Source organism: Heloderma suspectum, chromosome 6 (genome assembly GCF_057233095.1).
Source record: "Heloderma suspectum isolate Gila_16-S chromosome 6, 16-S_ref, whole genome shotgun sequence".
Lineage (NCBI taxonomy): Eukaryota > Metazoa > Chordata > Lepidosauria > Squamata > Helodermatidae > Heloderma > Heloderma suspectum.
The window spans coordinates 63,281,334-63,301,249 of record NC_139463.1 but is presented as its reverse complement, the minus strand read 5'-3'; the positions used below and the strand labels follow the sequence as shown (position 1 = coordinate 63,301,249).

The 19,916-nt window shown below is 46.9% G+C and overlaps 1 protein-coding gene across 1 annotated transcript in view; it reads right to left on the bottom strand.

Annotated features, from left to right (window-relative positions):
* The window catches only part of THRA (thyroid hormone receptor alpha), a 147,721-nt gene that overhangs the window by 96,595 nt on the left and 31,210 nt on the right, over positions 1–19,916 (bottom strand). The gene's annotated exons all lie outside the window — the stretch shown is intronic.

Here is a 19,916-nt window from a genome sequence, read left to right as displayed (position 1 = left end):
CCTGACCGCCTGCAGGAATTCTATTCCCTGAGGCCAATTTGACAAGTGGCCTTTTACAAGCCTGGCCTAACCAAACCCCTGGACTTCACTTTTATGTCAGAGAACCCAGGCGTCCTAGTTCCCAGCTACCTTTCTTCAACACATACTTGTCCTAGCCACTAACCCGTATGATCGCATTCCCAAGACCTGACTTTCGCTTCTGATGTCATTAACCGTCATTAACATATCAGGCCTGGAATAATCTCAGACACTTCGCTAAAAATGTGAGGGTGGTAACACTATCCTTTTTTACTTTATTTCCCCATTCATCTTCAGGGCACAAGCTACATTTTTGATTCTGGTGCCTAGGAATTAAACAAAAATCTGATAACTACACTTTAGCTTACACTAAAACCTTAAAGCAGTTGCAAACCCTTGGAAGGACTGGTCCGGACAGATAGCACAACATATGGCAAAACTGTTCCTCGGCCGTACCATTTCAGACAGGAAGGGGTTTGCATATTTAACTGCCTCCCCCCACCCCGGCCACACACCCACACACCCGAAACACAATTACTCTTGGAGAGCCAGTGTAGTGTAATGGTGACAGTGATGGACTGGGAGCCAGGAGACCCGGGTTCTAGTCCCCACTCGGCCATGGAAGCTCACTGGGGGACTTTGGGCCAGTCACAGACTCTCAGCCCAATCCACCTCACAGGGCTGTTGCTGTGAGGATAAAATGGAGAGGAGGAGGATAATGCAAACTGCCTTGGGTTCCTTGCAAGAGGAAAAAAGGCAGAATATAAATGCAATAAATAAATAAATACTCTTCACATCAAAGATCACATGATGCAATGTTTGCAAAACTGTGCCACTTCAGACGACTGCAGGTTGGGGAAAGCTCTCCCATGCGAAAAAGAGTAAGTCCTAGCACACCGAAAACTAGCATGCCAGGGAGAAGGCTAAATTAGAACCGTTTGCCCCAAAGTATAGTTTTGTATATGCTGAAAGTATTTTTGTTTTTTTGCTGTTCCAATAGAAAGAAGCATTCAGGTATGCACTCCTCTACCTGCAATCTATGGTGGTCTGCTCCAAGAACAGTTTTACTACTTCTCATCTGCTATTTGTGTGAATTAAGCCTGCCATAATTCTCACTAAAGAACTCTGGGAAAAGCAATCCTAAGAGTTCTAGGGGTCCATAACAAAGACTTTTCAGTACCTTCCCCAAACTACAATGCCCAAGCCTCTTCGAAGCAGGCGAAGAGAGCTAAAGCGGTTTCAAACAGAGTGACTTTTGTAGTGCAGACATGCTTTTTAGCAAATAAATGGTACTAACAAGAAGGTGCTTCCACAAGACAAGTTGACATCACTTCCATTTATTTATTTATTTATTTATTTATTATTAAATTTATTAATCGCCCATCTGGCTGGTCACCCAGCCACTCTGGGCGATGTACAACACACCATAAAACAATTTAAAACAATAAAATTCTACCATAAATTTTTTTTTAAAATACCCTAACCCACCCCAAATGCCTGCCTGAACAACCACGTTTTTAATGCACGACGGAAGCTCATTAAAGAGGGGGCATGACGGAGTTCCCTAGGGAGGGAGTTCCACAGAGTGGGGGCCACCACAGAAAAGGCCCTCTCCCTCGTCCCCACCAGTCTAGCTGTCCTGGCTGATGGGACAGAGAGAAGGCCATCCGAGGCTGATCTTGTTAAGCAGCCTGTCTGGTGTTGCTGGAGGCGCTCCTTAAGATAGGCTGGGCCGGAACCATATAGGGTTCTAAAGGTCAAAACCAACACCTTGAATTTGGCCCGGAAAACAACTGCAACTCCTTCAGCACTGGAGTGATGTGATCTCGCCGGCGGCTGCCTTTAATCAGGCAAGCCGCCGCGTTCTGTACCAGCTGCAGCTTCCGAACCGTCTTCAAGGGTAACCCCACGTAGAGCGCATTACAGTAGTCTAAACGAGAGGAGACCAGGGCATGTACTACCGATGGGAGCAGATGGTCGGGAAGGAAGGGGCACAGCTGCCGTATCAGATGGAGTTGATACAGCGCTGTCCAGCTCACAGCTGACACCTGAGCCTCCATGGACAGCTGGGAGTCCAAAATGACCCCCAGGCTGCGGACCTGGTCTTTCAAGGGTAGCCGTACCCCATTCAACACCAGGTCAACATCCCCCAGCCTCCTCTTGTCTCCCACCAAAAGTACCTCGGTCTTGTCAGGGTTCAGCTTCAGCTTATTCCTCCCCATCCAGCCACTCACCGTCTCCAGACATTTGGACAGGGATTCTACGGCCAACCTTGGTGAAGATTTGAATGAGAGGTAGAGCTGCGTGTCATCCGCATATTGATGACACTGCACCCCAAACCTCCTGATGATAGCCCCCAGCGGCTTCACACAGATGTTAAATACCATCGGGGAGAGGATGGAACCCTGTGGCACCCCACAAGTAAGTGGCCACGGGTCCGAAACCTCCTCTCCCAGTGCTACCCTCTGGTACCTGCCAGAGAGGAAGGACCGGAACCACCGCAATACAGTGTCTCCAATGCCCAACCCCTCTAGGCAGTCCAGGAGGATACCGTGGTCAACGGTATCAAAAGCCGCTGAGAGGTCAAGGAGAACAAGGAAGGAGCATTCACCCTTATCCAGAGCCCTCCTCATATCATCCACCAAGGCGACCAAGGCCGTTTCTGTCCCATGCCCAGGCCTGAAGCCCGACTGAAATGGGTCTAGATAATCAGTTTCTTCCAAGTGTGCCTTCAACTGCACCGCCACCACCCGCTCAATCACCTTGCCCAAAAATGGCAGATTTGAGACTGGGTGAAAGTTGTTCAGAACTGGAGGATTGAAGGAGGGCTTCTTTAAGAGCGGTCTTATCACTGCCTCCTTGAGGGCTGATGGCATCACTCCCTCCTCAAGGGAGGCGTTCACCACCGCCTTGATCCCCTCACCCAGTCTCTCTCTGCAGCTCATAATGAGCCAAGATGGGCAAGGATCAAGTAAGCAGGTGGTCGGCCTTACAGATGAAAGCACCTTGTCCACTTCATCAGGAGGAAGAAGCTGGAACCGATCCCACAAAACCGGTTTGCCACAGGCCGCCTCTTGCTCACTAACTGTATCCACAGTGTGCAGAGTAACACACCTAATCTGATCAATTTTATCTGCAAAGTGCCTTGCCAAAGCCTCACAGGAGGCCTTAGAATGCTCCAGTGGTTCCGGAGCCACAGGACCGACCAGGCTCCGGACCACTTGGAACAGCCTCCTGGGACAGCACTCTGCAGATGCAATGGAGGCAGCATAATATTCCTTTTTTGCTGCCTTCACCGCCACGTGATAGGCTGAAGATACAGCTCTAGCCCGTGTCTGATCGTCTTTGGAGCGAGGCTTCCGCCACCGGCGCTCTAGCCGTCTCACCTCCTGTTTCAGAGCTCATAACCGCGGATTGAACCATGGTGCAGTCCGAGCCCTGTTCAGGGGGAGAGGGCGTTTCGGAGCCACCCGATCTAATGCCCCAGTGATTGCGGCATTCCAGCCACCCACCAGGGTCTCGACCGAGTGGCCGTTGGCATGCCCCAGAGAATCCCCAAGCGCGTTCAGGAATCCATTTGGATCCATAAGACGCCTGGGGCGGACCATTTTAATGGGTCCTCCACCCCTGCGGAGAGGTTGTGGAACCGAGAGGTCCAACTTCCTTAACTTCCTCTATGCCTCTGCAGTGACAACACAACTTACCCACCCACGGTTTTATTGTCTTTTACCCTCAATTACACCATGTCTGTAGTCAAGAGTGTATGTGGCCTACATATTGTTTTTATTTATTGATCTAGTGTTATGCTTTTGTTGGTTTGCTTTAGTACTCTGTTGTACGTTCCACAGAAGGGCAGCATGACAATATATTTTAAATAAAGCAATAAATACCTTAAAATAATAATAAATCAAAACAATTCCATCAAGACAACAGAATTTTGTCAGCTTATAAGATCATGCAAATTTGCTTGCATCTGCTTATTTTGCACAATTAATTCTACTTCAGCTAGTCATGAAGGAAGAGCAAGCAGCTATGTAGGACGCAGTCTCCTTGTCCCTTGACTACCGGAATCTACTGCTAAGGACACACCCGTGAACCCTGATTTCTTCAGAGATTTTACCACCTAGAGTGGAGGACCAAGGCCCTGGTTCTTTCCCTCACTCCCTCTGCCCAAAGGAGACAGTTGGCAAGTCCTCTTGCTGCAAATACTACTCCATTCACATACCTCTCTTTCCTCTGGGTTGCGTGGCCAGACAACAACCCCCAAAGGAGCACACCTGGCCCAGTTTCAAGCTTTTCTTTGGACCATTTGGACCATCTTTGGACCATTAATGGCTAAAAGCTTGCTTTCTCAAACAAAGTATGAACAGAGGTGACTCGCATGCCACATTCTGCACTTGGAACAGTATATTCACACAACCTTGCCTATCCCAAAGCAGGAAGAACCAATACACCAAAGGAGAGCAAATACCATGAGAAGCAGTCAGTGTTGCACATTGTTAAATACAGAAGACCATCCAAATTAAACAGCTATACTAATCTGAATTTAAAATGGTCATTCCCCAGGTTGTATGCTGTATCAAGTGCAGTCACAGATGATGATGACAGATGGACGGACGGATGGACGGATGGATGGATGGACAGATGATGATGATGATAGATAGATAGATAGATAGATAGATAGATAGATAGATAGAGATTCCCAATTTACAGACCAATTGACAGGCCATTTAATACGTTCCTGGCTGAGCAATGTATTTGAATTCAGGCCTCATCTACACTGATCCCAGGCAGAGACATTGCAAGAGCCTAGAAGATGAATGGGGGCTGGTGAGTTAGAATAGCTAAAGTTGGGAGCTGGGATGGCAGGATTCCATATGCTGATCTTAGGAGATGGGGAAATCAGCAGCGGGAGAATTGTTTGTTTTGCAGGGGGTGGGCAGAGTGACTGGGATTTTTAGATTCTATTCCCTTCTCCTCCTAACCCAGAGCTTTCTGCCCTGGCAAGACCCCTACTCCTTTCATTAAAGTTTCCCCAACGATTGAGCAAAATGTGTGTGTGGGGGGGGACAGCCTACAAGAACTGGTGGGAGAGGGGAGAGGGACTGTACTCTTGGATGCGCCTGCATGCAGCGACAAAACTCCAACCCACTCACATCAGGCCACAGACAGATGGAGGCTCTCTGCCCTTCTCATTACCACCTGCACTACCTGATCAACAAGGACAAATTAGAAGGAATTAGCAGGGTTTAGCTAAGCCTGTGCTAACAATAAGAGGTAATTAACCACCAACTAGCCAGGCTGATGAGAGCTGGCCAGAGAGACTGATGGGGGCAGGGTGTGTGCGTGCACACAGACCCCAAACAGATAAACACTCCCAAGGTATACACCTGTCACGTACACCCTGTCAAGTCCCATGCCCTGGATGGACACATTTCCCACCGATCCACACTTCCGCAGGCACTCCATGACAACCCTCTGTCTATGCAAAATGAGGTTTAGGGGGAGCAAAACCAAGGCTGTGTCCGCTACTTCTGGTGCAAAAGCGTAGGTTATTTAAAAGGAGTCTGAAATGGAAACTGGTTCCTTGCAAAGAGGTACGATACTGGGTGTCCCAAAGCATTTTGGCGGGCGGGCGAGGAGACATATGCAAACTTCAGTTCTTTATTCAGCCCAGTCTCCACGTTGAGTAAGGAACTGGGAACCAGGAACCAACTTCAGCCTCATGGCATTGACTGAGCACCACCCATCCCGACTACTGGGACCATGGACAGGTGCAACTGCAGCATTTCAGGGAGGAGTGTGCCATGTCAACATGGGAACTTTTGCAGGTTGTCGAGCATGCTTCTCTGGACAGGAAATCACGGAGTGCAGTTTTTGCTGAATTGCACCACCTCAGACTGAGAGATGAAGGGGAAACAGACATTTTAAGGCTCCCCATCTTAAAGAGCAGGCACCACCTCCCTGCACGTAACAAGTTGTTTTTCCACACATAGGGATTTTTTTGTTTCTTTGTTAACATGGGACTAGCATGCAACATCCTCTGCCCACCCTCACAGTTGGAAGTGGTACGGTGTAGTATCAACTGCATCAACAGATTGTGCTGAATGTACAGCTGAGCTCTTTAGCCTACACTGAACCTTCCTCCTGCCCAAAGGATATGGAGCCATCACAGGCTAGACTACGCTAATGACCGAACTTTCAATGTCAATGTGAGGTCTGCCCTGTTCCCCTTCTTTTTCAAGTGACTTTTCCCTGATTTAAGAGGGACTATGCAACCCTTTTTCTCTTAGGAGGTCTGCAAGAAAGAGGAGGCTTTTGAGGTCTGGGTGACATCAGAAGACTGGGCAGTGATGGGTGGCGGCTTCAGACAGGGCAGGAAAGAGATTTCTAGGTCTAGATTTTGGAGTTCACAAAATCCACACCTTTAAAGCCACATGCCTGAGCAGAAGCTGGGGGGGGGGGCGGGGGGGGAGATCAACATCTTCAGATGTCATGCACCAGTTTTTCAACCACTGGGAATCCTTTCCAGCCCTACCGATATCTCAATTAAGACTGAATACATGGAAGCAGAGAGACAGCTGATGGAAGAGGGAGCAGTTGGGGATTGTAGAGTTTGTGTGTCCAAAAAGAAAAGCAGCCCCACTGAAGAGAGGGGTGGGTGCTACTACAAGGCTGTGACACACCAGAGCCCTTCCCCGGTCCCCCACTCTCCTCCGCTCAGCAAGGGGTGGCACGCAGCCAGGGCCAGGGAGCTCCTTGTTCCTGGCTTGGCGAATCGGAAGATGTTTAATTAAGTCTAAGTGCTTCAGGGGCCGGGGGGCGGGGTGGAGAAGAGAAGGGCAGCCAATGCAGCACAATCCGCCACAGAGCATCTGTTGCGGGAGGCCGCCACAGCTCCCACGTAAACTTGAGCCAAGGCCAGCTGGCAGATTGTCCCACACACCCTCCCATGCCTTGCGAGGGATCTGAGCAGCAGAACTGCAATGGGAAGGAGTTAAACCGCATCTCGCTTGCCCCCTTCCACATTCCTTTGCATGCTGGAGCTCCGCCCCCTTCATTTTCCCAGAGCACATGCATGAAACTTTTCTAAATGCGCCAAACTCTCTGAAAAAATATTTGTTGATCTGGATGAGCAAGCAAGTGCAAACCTTCTATTAAATGCAACACCAGTATTATTATTTTTTAAGTGTCTTCATGGTTTACATTCCCATCAAGAAAAAAATACGTACAACTACATCATTTTGCCCGAGGAGGAAAATCCAAATGCCATGCTGAAGGCATGCTAACTGACACGGGGAACAATCAACTGGCAGTCTGGTAAGGTGTCCTGCACAAGTCCCACTGAAATGAAGGGAAGCTGAGCAGGAGCTCACCCACTTAAGCAGGGCTTGCGCTGGAGCAAATCATGGGGACTGTAATGTCGAGCAATACGAAGCACGTGCCATGGGGTGGCTGTAACAGGTAAGCCAGCCCTCCAATTAGCGACAGGAAGGAGTTCTGCCCCAGACAGAACCCAGGAAGGAACTTTGGGCCTCGCTGAAGGTGGAGCAGGTGCTTGCAGACAAGGTGGTTTATTGATTGATTGCATTTATATCCCGCCTTTTTTCCTCTTGCAAGGAACTCAAGGCAGCTTACATGATCCTCCTCCTCTCCATTTTATCCTCACAACAACCACCCTGTGAGGTAGGTTGGGCTGAGAGTCTGTGATTGGCCCAAATCCGCCCAATGAGCTTCCACGGCTGAGTGGGGACTAGAACCCAGATCTCCCGGCTCCCAGTCCAACACTCTAGCCACTACGCCACGCCGGCTCCAGTTGGAGAGCGTTCAGTGAATATCAAAAGGCCAGCATTCCACAACGCTGTGTGCCATCCTCACTAAAGCGAATGATCCACTGTCATCCAGAGAGGGTGAAAAGAGGAGTCCCAGTCATCCTCTTCTGCCTGGAGCTGGGAAGGGGCATTTGCCCTTCTCCAAAGTTTGCAATCAAAATTTGCACATTAAAAAAAAATGTATAGTACAGAAAAGTGTGCACAAGAATGCTTGATGTTAGGGAAAATTGTCTGCGAAAAGGCATATAATTTGAAAAATGCATACAAAATGTGTACATTTTGAGAAATGTGCACCAAAATACATTCAGAATTTCATGTAGGTTTTTTTTTTTAAACTGCAGACTGGTGCAGAAATGAGACAGAAGAAACGTAACTGTGAGAAAACAAGCAAAATCAAACCTGAACGATTTGTCCATCACTGCTCTGGGGGAAATGTGGAGAGACCGGTCAAGAAAGCCTCTTTGCACCAACATGCCAGAGTGCATCAAGCGAGCTCTGTAACTGTACTGCCTACAGACGGCCTTTATACGAGGTATGGAGGCCCTTTGCACGCTCATGTGCAAATATATGAGACATCAGGCTTGCTCACTGCAACGCTACCTTGGGAAGTAGAGCAGCAGTTCCTAGAGCGGCCAATAAGTCTCAAGCAAGCGCCTGAGCAGGAGATTGTTCTGGAAAATGGATCCCCTACCGCCCTGCTTTGTATTACCGCTACTGCTACCCCAACAAGGGCTGGAAGAGTGCTAGTAACTTCCCCTTCCACATTCCCCAACTGCACTACTTGGATCAGCGGAGCATTTGGGATTGGGGGCTTCCTTTCCTCTCTCTTCTTTCTCAGCCTGTCTGTATGCTAAGGCTGAACTGAAATGCCCCACACAGAGATACACACCCCAGTTTCACTGCCTCATTTACAGACAGTGAAAGGGGTGAATGGGAGGATGGATTTCAGCAATTTTGGGAGGAACGGACAAGAAGCATGGCTGAACTTATCTGCGTTAGCAGCATTCCTCTTGGCGGCTAGCAGCCATCATGTCTTTTAACCCCCTCAGATAGTGTTTTTCTGAGGAGACTTGTGGGGAAAATACATGGCAGTCCCCAAAGGAAATGGTGCTGCCGCTCCAACACCATGAAAGACATGGTGACAAAAATAAAAATGAGCACAGCACTTTCAGGGTATTTCTGCCCCTCCAATTTTCCCTGCCCCAAATGCTGAGCTAAAGGTTTGCTATAGCAAAGTTTCAGCTCAGCAACTGTATGGCTCAGCAACCCTGGTTTAGCATCGAGGCTAAGAGACTGAGGTCAGTCCCTGGCTCAAATCCTGCCTCTGCCATGGACTCACTAGGTGGACTCTCTCAGCCTCAATTTCCCACATCTGCAATACGGGGAATAACAGCAGTGACTTTCCTTACAGGGTTGTAAGGATTACAACTACATCATGCACGTGAAGCACTTTGAACACTTTAACGCACTATGCAAATATTAAGGGCACAATCCTATGCATGTTTAGACAGAAAAAAGTCCTACAACTCCCAGCATTCTCCAGCCCGCATGGAGACGGCTGGGGTTGTTTTATGTTTTGCTCTGTAAAAAAGCAGATGATGAGAACAGCACACAGAAGGGGGGGAAACCCTTCACCCTTGAAACTTCAAAATTTTAAACCTTAAGTGTGTGAAGGGCAGCTGGTATGCGTATAATTGGTACCGACAGAGAAAGAGGAGGAGTGCAGTGGGAAGTTAGGCTTGAAGTTCCCCCTCAACTTCTCTGTATGAAGGTTCTGAACAAAAGCAAGTAATTCTGAGGCTCTAGGATGAAGATTCTGAATTGATTATCTGGCAACATTACTCCCCACCCTCTATAAACGCTTCAAACGCACTCGCTGGTCTGAGCGAGAGAGATCTGCTCCTGTTAGGCTACAGATCATTTTCCACCCTCACCTTGTTTCTGCTCTGGCTTAGCATCACTCTGCCTTCAACGTCACAGGAGCCAATCAGAGACCCCAAAATGGATTGTTTATGTAATTTGTGAAAGTCTGCTCCCAAGACTCCAGTCCCAATCATCCACAACATGCATGGTCACTTTTCCCACTTATTCATGAATAGATGCCATCTAGGACTCCCACGTCAATTTTTTAAAAGTAATCTCATTTTTAAAGAAATCAATCAATCTCGGGACTCATTCCAAAAAACGTCAGAAACACCCACTTCCAAACCCAAGAGAGACACGCAATTTGGCAAAGAAATTAATATAAAATGGCTTCCTACTGTGCCAGATTAGCAGAGGGTTTCAAATTGCAGAAAACAAATACAGATATCAATACACACATACACACACACACGTATATAAATATATGTATACACACACACACACACAAAGCGTGATCTAATTCACAGAGCACTTCAAATATCTGACGCCTCCAGACCGAGCACCTGGAATTATGGCCAACGCTTCACGGATGCGAGGGTCAGCATGACTTCTGAGATTCTGTCATACGCCAACACTGGCTCCCACTGGAATCAAAACCATTAAAATGGTGTGTGGGCAAAGTACATAATTTCATACATCCTCCTCACAATTCTACACTTCAGCCATATGCCATTTCAACAGCTTTCGTCCTGGTTGTATCAGGCCACAGGTTATTAAGTAGGGTTCAGTAACTGGAGACCCCAGCGCCAAATTAGGCCACATTTCTGGGTACTTTGCAGGAGATAAGCCAAGATTTCTGATTCCCAGTTGTTTAACAATGTCACCCCCCACCCACTCACCTGACCCAAAATACTGCTGAAAAGAAGAAAGCTGCCAGGGTGGGGGGTGTTACCATTAGTGTATCTTTGTGTGCAAAGACTGTGAGTTCGGTTCTGGTAGAATCATAGAATTATAGGGCTGGAAGGGGCCTACAAGACCATCGAGTCCAACCGCCTGCTCAGCGCAGGAAGCCTGATTCCCAGGCGGGCTCCCATCCAAGTACTAACCGGGGCTGACCCTGCTTAGCTTCCAAGATCAGACAAGATTGGGCGCATCCAGCTCTTTATGCCGTACTACCTGGGTTCAGAATTCTTTAATTCTAAGTGCGTATCTTTGACACCAGGCTCTGGCTGGTGGATCTCAGGGTTCTACTAAAAAAACAAACAAAGTTGTTCCCATAAGCCAGAGGTCTGCTCACCCCTACTGTACAATCTAGTTGCTGACCAGGTTCATTGAGTATCTATGGCAGAGCTTTCCAAACTTTTCATGTTGGTGACACACTTTTTAGACATCATTTCGTGACATGGTAATTCAGTTTTACTAGCAAACCGGAGGTTAAACTAACCCGTTAGGACACATACATAAATTGTAATAACAAAATGTATGGGGATAGAACATATCTCATGAAAACCTTTCATTTATATTTTTTAAATATATGATTTGTAAGATAATAACATACATTGTTGTCATTTATGAGTTGTTGTTGTTCAGTCGTTCAGTCGTGTCCGACTCTTCGTGACCCCATGGACCATAGCACGCCAGGCCTTCCTGTCCTGCGCTCTCTCCCGGAGCGTGCTCAAGTTCATATTCATTGCATCCGTGATGCTATCTAGCCATCTCATCCTCTGCCGTCCCCTTCTCCTTTTGCCTTCAGTCTTTCCCAGCATCAGGGTCTTTTCCAGGGAGTTTTCTCTTCGCATTAGGTGGCCAAAATATTTGAGCTTCAGCTTCAGTATCTGTCCTTCCAATGAGCACTCAGGGTTGATTTCCTTTAGGATGGACTGATTTGACCTCCTTGCAGTCCAGGGGACTCGTAAGAGTCTTCTCCAGCACCACAGTTGGAAAGCATCAATTCTTCGGCGCTCAGCCTTCCTTATAGTCCAGCTCTCACAGCCATACGTTGCTACTGGGAAAACCATAGCTTTGATTAGACGGACCTTTGTCGGCAAGGTGATGTCTCTGCTTCTTACTATGCTGTCTAGGTTGGCCATAGCTTTCCTCCCAAGGAGCAAGCATCTTTGAATTTCATGGCTACAGTCACCGTCTGCGGTGATCTTGGAGGCCAAGAAAGTAAAATCTGTCACTGCTTCCATTTCTTCCCCTTCTATATACTGACTGTATACAGTCAGTATATAAAAACAGTATATAAAAACTATATACAGTTTTTACTGACTGTATGGAGCTTCTCCATCTTTGGCTGCAAAGGACATAATCAATCTGATTTCGATATTGACTATCTGGTGACGTCCATGTGTAGAGTCGCCTCTTGTGCTGTTGGAAAAGAGTGTTTGCTATGATCAGCATGTTCTCTTGGCAAAGCTCTATTAGCTTTTGTCCTGCTTCATTTTGTACACCAAGGCCATGCCTGCCTGTTATCCCGGTGATTTCTTGACTTCCTACTTTAGCATTCCAATCCCCTATGATGAAGAGGACATCTTTTTTTGGTGTTAGTTCTAGAAGGTGTTGTAGGTCTTCATAGAACCGATCAACCTCAGCTTCTTCGGCATCAGTGGTTGGGGCATAGACTTGAATTACTGTGATGTTGAATGGTTTGCCTTGGATTCGTACTGAGATCATTCTATCATTTTTAAGATTGTACCCCAGTATTGCTTTTCCCACCCTTTTGTTGACTATGAGTGCTACTCCATTTCTTCTAAGGGATTCTTGCCCACAATAGTAGATATGATGGTCACCTGAATTAAATTCGCCCATGCCTGTCCATTTTAGTTCGCTGATTCCCAAGATGTCGAGGTTCAATCTTGCCATCTCATGTTTGACCACCTCCAGCTTGCCTTGATTCATTGATCTAACATTCCAGGTTCCTAAACAATATTGTTCTTTACAGCATCGGATTTTCTTTTCACCACCAGACACATCCACAGCTGAGTGTCCTTTCGGCTTTGGCCCAGCTGCTTCACTCTTTCTGGCGCTACTTGGAAATACCCTCTGCTCTTCCCCAGTAGCATATTGGACACCTTCCGACCTGAGGGGCTCATCTTCCGGCGTCATATCTTTTAGCCTTGTGATACGTTCCATGGGGTTTTCTTGGCAAGAATACTGGAGTGGGTTGCCATTTCCTTCTCCAGTGGACCACATTTTGTCAAAACTCTCTGCCATGACCTGTCCGTCTTGGGTGGCCCTGCACGGCATAGCTTATGGCTTCACTGAGTTACGCAAGCCCCTTCGCCACAACAAGGCAGTGATCCATGAAGGGGCATTTATGAGTAACAGTATGTAAATATGTGCAAGAAAAATTGAAAAATAAACAAAATTAACCCAAGTATTTGCAATACATATTAGGACACATAGGCCCAGGTAGGAGCTCAGCTACAAAAACACATGAGGTAGAGAAGCAAAAGTCCAACAAAAATGGTGTAAATATATACGTCTCACTACAAGGCTATATTGCTGTAAATATTTGCAATGCCTATGTCCAGAGTCTAGTCCCAGCACTCTCCGGTGGTACACTGCCAGTGGGTGGTTAATCCACAATTACAGCAGAGTAAAAATAAAAATAAATGGCAGAAATCAAATTATAAGTGCCACATGGTGGGTGGCTTGCTGTTTGCCACATTGGGTTTGGGAGGGTGGCCTCCCTTCAGCCAGCAGCAGGTGGGTTGACTGGGTGACAGCCTGCAGCTGCGCTCGCCCGGGTGATTGGGAGCACGCTGATTCCGAGGCTTCTGGCCTCCACTGAGCTCCGTTCCGACTGGCCAAGATGGCGGACGGCCCGCTTGGTGCAGTCCCAGTCCCAGGTGGCGTTTCCACCTGCGCGCTACTCTGGCCTGGCCGCGCAGGAGCGCGGTGCAGAAGTCTGCGAAGGGCGCACTCGAAATCTCGCAGGGCTGGAGGCCGCTGCCACTTCTCCGCGCCAGCACTGGCCAAGCTCTGCTCCCTGGGCGGCGCCTCCCCTCCCCTCTCTTCGCCCCGCGCCTCTACCTCGCCGTACTGCTCCAACACCGCCAATCATGTGCGTCCTATGTCAAGATGCCACATGATCCTAAAGCAGCTAATGTTAAAGCAGCTAAACCTTAGCTGCTTTAACATTGGCTGCTTTAGGAAGTTTCGGGGGAGGGGCCAAGGGAAGCAAACACGAGTAAGGGAGCTCCGCGGTGCCCTTCTGCACAATTTTCTGCATTTCGCATGACACACCTACACACTGCCACCGACATACTAATGTGTTGCAGCACACAGTTCGGAAAGCTCTGATCTATGGTGTCTCTAAGACAATCTTCTGTGGATCTGTTCAGCTTTCCTGTTAAACACAGGCAGCTCCACCCTTCCCCAATCCAGATGTGTTGGACTGTAACTCCTATGATCCCCAGCCAGCATGGCCAATTGCCATGGTGGCTAGGAATGTAGACATTCATTTATCTGGAGCAAATAACACCAGATACATCAAGCACCACAGTGTTAAGAGACTTGCTGTTCTATGATTCTATGAAATGACAAGAGCAAATAAAGCGCATTATATGATCTCAACTGTGCACCATTTGCTACTTTTTCTTCTTCTTCTTTTTTGACTCAAGAGCCCCTGTGTATAAGCTGAGAAATTGGGTAATTTTTAAAAATAAAACATTAAAATAAGAAATCTGTAGAAAAATTTCTAGAAAAGCTAGAAGCCCATAATGATTTTAGTACCCCTTTGCTCATACGTATCTTTGTAAGTCATTTCAGAAACATTGCCCTGCCTGGTCATGGCGAGGTGATTCTTACTCGCCACAGGTGATCAGGTACCCTGATCCATTCTCCCCCCCCCGCTGTTCCCCCTCCTTCTCTGACACACACACACACAATCTGTACCAGCCAGGAAACTACTTCAAATTCTTAAGGGCCAGCATCAAAACTTTTGGGCAGCACAAAAGATAAGATACCCAAGATATTCCCAACTATATCTGCCTTCTCTTCCGTGCCTTCAGTTTGCTGCCTACATATAACTGAAATTGTGACCATTTCTGGGCAGAGATCTATCCCATCAGTGCATAAAATGCCTCAAATCCACTGAGGCTTTTGGAACAGGATAGCTTATAAATACCAAATTAATTAAAAATATACAACACAAACAAATAAGTCCAATCAGGGCCCTCACTCAAATGAAGCCCCCCAAGATTTATCATTACCATAGCATTTGGAATTTGCAAAGCACAGTACCATTTTTTAATCTTGCTCTTCTTCATTATAATCAGGGGGGCACCCTTTTCTATCCTTCTTTTAGCAGTTCCTCAATTACATCACACAAGTCTAACAATGCATGCTGTAGGGGTGGGCATATCTGGAGGCCCGCAAATCCCATCAGCTAAGAAAAAGGTAAATTCCATGTTAGGGATTATTAGGAAAGGGACTGAAAATAAAACAGTCAGTACCATAAATAAAAATATTGTGCTGTTGACCGTTCTGGTCACCCCCATCTCAAGAAGGGTCTCACAGCACCGAAAAAGGTACAGAAAAGGGCAACTAAAACTGATATGGGAGGTTGACACACCTTCCTTTTTGTGGAAGGACTAAAGTGTTTGGAGATATTACATTTAGAAAAAGATCTAAAGGGGTGGGTGGCATGAAAGGTTTATAGAATTATGCACAAGGTGGAGAAAGTGGAAAGAGAAAATTTTCCTTTCCTCTCTCATAATACTATAACTTGGGGTCATCCAATGAAATTGATTGGCAGTAGATTTAGTATGGACAAAAGAAAATACTATTTCACACAGTGCAGAGTTGTTATGGAATTCACAGTCACAGGATGTATATTAAATATTGATTAAATGTAATTTTTGCCACCCTTCATCTTACAAGGGCAGTAAACAAAATGTTTTTTTTTAAATCCTAACTGAATATACAATCAAAACCAACATCAATTGCAGCAATAAAAGGCAGGAAAGACATAAAATATACGGCTCATATCGGCCTGTTTAAAATAAACCAGTTTAAAATACCTGGGCAAGCAGATATAGGGTGGGTTCCAGATTTATAGAGTAGACCCATTGAAATCAATCGTACTGAAGTTATGCATGACTAACTCCAAGCCTACTCCAAGTATGACTAAATCTGGATTCAACCCATTGACTTAATGACAAAAAGAAAATAACGTTGGCACCAGTCTCACCTCTATTTGAAGCATATTCCACACTCAGGCTGCCACAAAAGAGAAGGCTCTCTCTCCCTTGCTGTCACATAACATAGTGATGGCTACTAACTCAGATGGCAATTTAAGGGGGGTTATTTATTTATTTAATATATTTCTACCCTGTTCCTTAAGACATATTACAATTTTAAAATGTTTAACAATTGACAAATGACAAAATAAAAACAGCACCCCCAAAAAACCTCACGATTAGACTATTGCAATGCGCTCTATGTGGGGCTGCCCTCATGCTCAGTTCAGAAGCTGTGGGTAGTGCAGAATGCAGCAGCCAGGGTGCTCATTGGGACAGCTAGCTATGCTCACATAACACCGGTGTTAAAAGAACTGCACTGGCTGCCTATTTGCTACCGAGCCACGTACAAGGTTCTGTTATTGTCATACAAAGCCCTAAACAACTTGGGACCAGGATACCTAGCAGACCGCCTTCCCGTATATATACCCAGGCGACATCTAAGACCAGCAGAGGCGGCCTTGCTGGTCTTTCCAAAACGAAAGGGAGGTCGCCATGAAGAACCCCGGTGGCAGGCCTTCTCGGTAGCGGCACCCACCCTCTGGAAAACCCTCTCCCATGCAGTTTGGGAGACAGAAAATGTGGCATCTTTCAAGTGCCTCCTAAAAATTTAGCTTTCCCCCCAGGCTTTCCCCGGACTGTAACTGCTGTTGGGTTTTACTTTGTTTTTTTGTTGTTGTTCAGTCATTCAGTCGTGTCCGACTCTTCGTGACCCCATGGACCATAGCACGCCAGGCCTTCCTGTCCTGTGCTCTCTCCCGGAGAGTGCTACTTTGGTTTTACCTGCTACTTTTACAATTTTAAAGTCTTATATTATGTTTAATCGTGTTGTACTTTATGGTTTTGTTACGAACTGCCCAGAAAGCCTCAGCTGTTGGGCAGTATATAAATGCAATCAATCAATCAATCAATCATCAATCAATCACATGCAGGGCCCCAGGAAAAAATAAAAATAAAAAACTTAGGAAAAAATGGCTTTCGGATCCATTAAAGGCTACAAGAGAGGGGACCAAATGGTGACCTCAAGGGAGGGAATTCAACATGTGAGGCGCCACCACGGAAAAGTCCTGTCCCTGGTATCTGCCAACCTGACTGACCTTAGCAGCCAGCCCAAGAGCAAGGCCTGCGGGACTAATGCTAGGCCCTAGGCACATTCATATAGGTGTAGGCGATCAGTGTTTACATTATATTCTTTCTGGAATCAAGTCAATTGGTTGGATCCAGATTTAGCCATAATTGGAGTAGGCGCATTAAAATGAACAGGAGACAAATTAGTCATGACTCCTTCAAATGAGAGGTACCAAATTGTTCAGGGCTTTAAAGATTAGTACTACCAGCACCATTAGTTGAGCCTGGACATGAATGGGTAACCAACGCAACTGATTCAAAATTGGTGTGCGACGATCAAACCACCCAGCCTGCACAAGCATTCTAGCAGCTGAATTTTGCACCACCTGAAGTTTCCAGGCTGTCTTCAAATACAGCCCTATGTAGAGAGAGCATTACATGTGTAACTGTTTTAAGGTTTCCACCGTCTTCCTGGGATTGGTAGATGGAAATGAGCAGTAGAGCTGTGCGTTGTCTGCATACTGGTGACACTTCAGCCCAAACCTCTGGATTTTCTCTCCCAATGGTTTCATGTAGACGATAAAAAGCATGGGGGATGTACCTTAGGATTCTAGCTTACGAAAGGCCAACAGTCGCAGGGTGGAACAGTTGTCCCTGAACCCCACCCCATCCAGAAAGGACTGGTGCCACTGTAACACTATGTCTCCAACCCCCACTCCAGCGAGGGGGTCCAGAAGGAGACTATGGTTGATGGTATCAGGAGCCGCTGAGAAGTCTGAGAAAAGCAATGGGGTTGCACTCCCCCTGTCCACCTCCTGGCAAAGGTTATCCACCAGGGAGGCCAAGGCCATTTCAGCCCCATTGCCAGGCCAGAAGCCAGACTGGAATGGATCTAAATACTCAGTACCGTCCAAGACTGCCTGGCGTTGAAACATCACCACCTGCTGAACCACCTTGCCCAAGAATGATAAGTTTGGGACTAGATGGTAATTGTTCAAATCTACTGGCTTTCTTTTAAAAACAACAACCCCAGATTGGCTTCCTTTTTACCTCCTTTAGGGTGGTGGGAAACAAACCTTTCCTCAAAGAGGCACTGGCTACCTCCAGGGTCCAAGTTTATAGGCAGGGAGAACAAGGATCCAAAGGGCAGACAGCAGGCCACTGGCCTCCAAGCATTTTGTCAAAATCCTCAGGCTGCACGAACTGAAAGGCATCCAGAAACAACCTGATCAGACAGCATTCTAGCTACATCCATCTCTGCCTCTGACATAACTATGTAGTCTTAAGTCGAAGCAGGCATGAGCGATTTTATCTGCAAAATGTAATGCAAACTGGGCTCAGTGGTCTCAAATGTTGGTGCTCTGAAAAGTTGGTGCTCTGGTGTTTGAAACAGGCCTTTAACTGCTCAAAAGAGCCCTCCAACCAGCTGGCATTGAGGAGATGCAACGCTGGAAGAGCTTTCTTTGCTGCCATTCATCACCACAGCGCTGTCCTTAAGATGTTCTCTGGCCTGTTTTCGACAGTATTTCTTTCGAGTCTTTCGCCATTTACGCTCTGGTTGTTGATCCAGCCATTTCTTTACCCTCAAGTCCTCAGAATACCAAGGGGCTGAGAAGGATTATGGCCATGGTCACTGCCACTGGAGCACCAACAGGAAGAAATCAGTGTGAGAAATGCCATCAGGAGCCATTCTAGCGCGTAGACGAAATCTGCGCTCAAGCGCTAGATTCTAGGCCTCAAGTTTGCCTGGACATCATCTTATCCTCTGCCAAGGAAGCTTGTCTCCTTCTTAACCCCAAATGTCTGTGGGTTTGTTCTGGCTCCTTGGCAGTGCAGGAAAAGTACTCTGCCCATGTTCAGAAGCTCTCTTCTGCTTAGAAAGAAGGAAAGCACATCTCTCCCCCTTCTTTGCATGTTCTAGGCTGAAATTAGGTTCCAGGACTTATGCTTGGCGAACGTCCAAGTTCAAATTAAGCCCCAACAAAACAGAAAATAGTCACTGCAGGAGATAAACTAGCTCCCTTTCCAGCCTCTTAACATGCAACCGCCTGGCTGGCTCCCAGTTCCCACCATTCCTGCACCCAACAAGGATTTTTCCTGCTGACTCAGGACTTTTGCAGCTGCAAAACAAGCCGCGGCCAAAGTCCAGGGCTGAGAGGGAGCCAAGCTGCACCTGGACACAAAGTGGTGGCGAGGGGGGGGGCAGCAGTGGACCCCTGGTGCACAGACCCAAGCACAAGGGAGAAAAGTAGAGATTTGGACAGATGGGTGGGAGGGTATATTTGCATGCTGCAACCGAAGGAGCGGGACAACAACTGAAAGAATTCATGTCCCTGTAATAAATCTTGAAGATTATAAACAGCAGTGCAAGGAAGGAAGGTTGGTTTGGTTATGGGGATGCAGCTCAGATTTACTGGTGGGATGAGATGGATGGGGAGGGGTGAGACTAAGGGAATCGTAAGCAATCTTTTTTTTTCCAGGAGGGCGGGAGGGAAGTATGAAATTATTTCTGTACAAATTCAATTAATACTTCATCTTCTGGCTGCAAGTCATCTCAGCTTCCTTTAAAAAAAATAAAAGAAAGAAAGCAAGTTTCTAACCCTTAAGGTTATGAAAATAAACTTTAATGTGTATGCTTGGTAAAATCTCGGAAACCAGAGGAAGTGCAGAGTGGGCTCAGTAAGCTGGGCTGCCAAGCACTCTGTACATCTAAAAGGTCCGGAAGAATCTCTCCAAACGGGTTGAATGGATTATGTGGTATCACAAATTATCTAGGATCAAAACATCTCTGATTTAAGGCAGGGGGTGGACAACACACCGTGGCTTGCTATGGCCGCCTGTATGCCCCCACCCTGTCCCTGCCAGCCGCCACCACTGTTGCCATCCC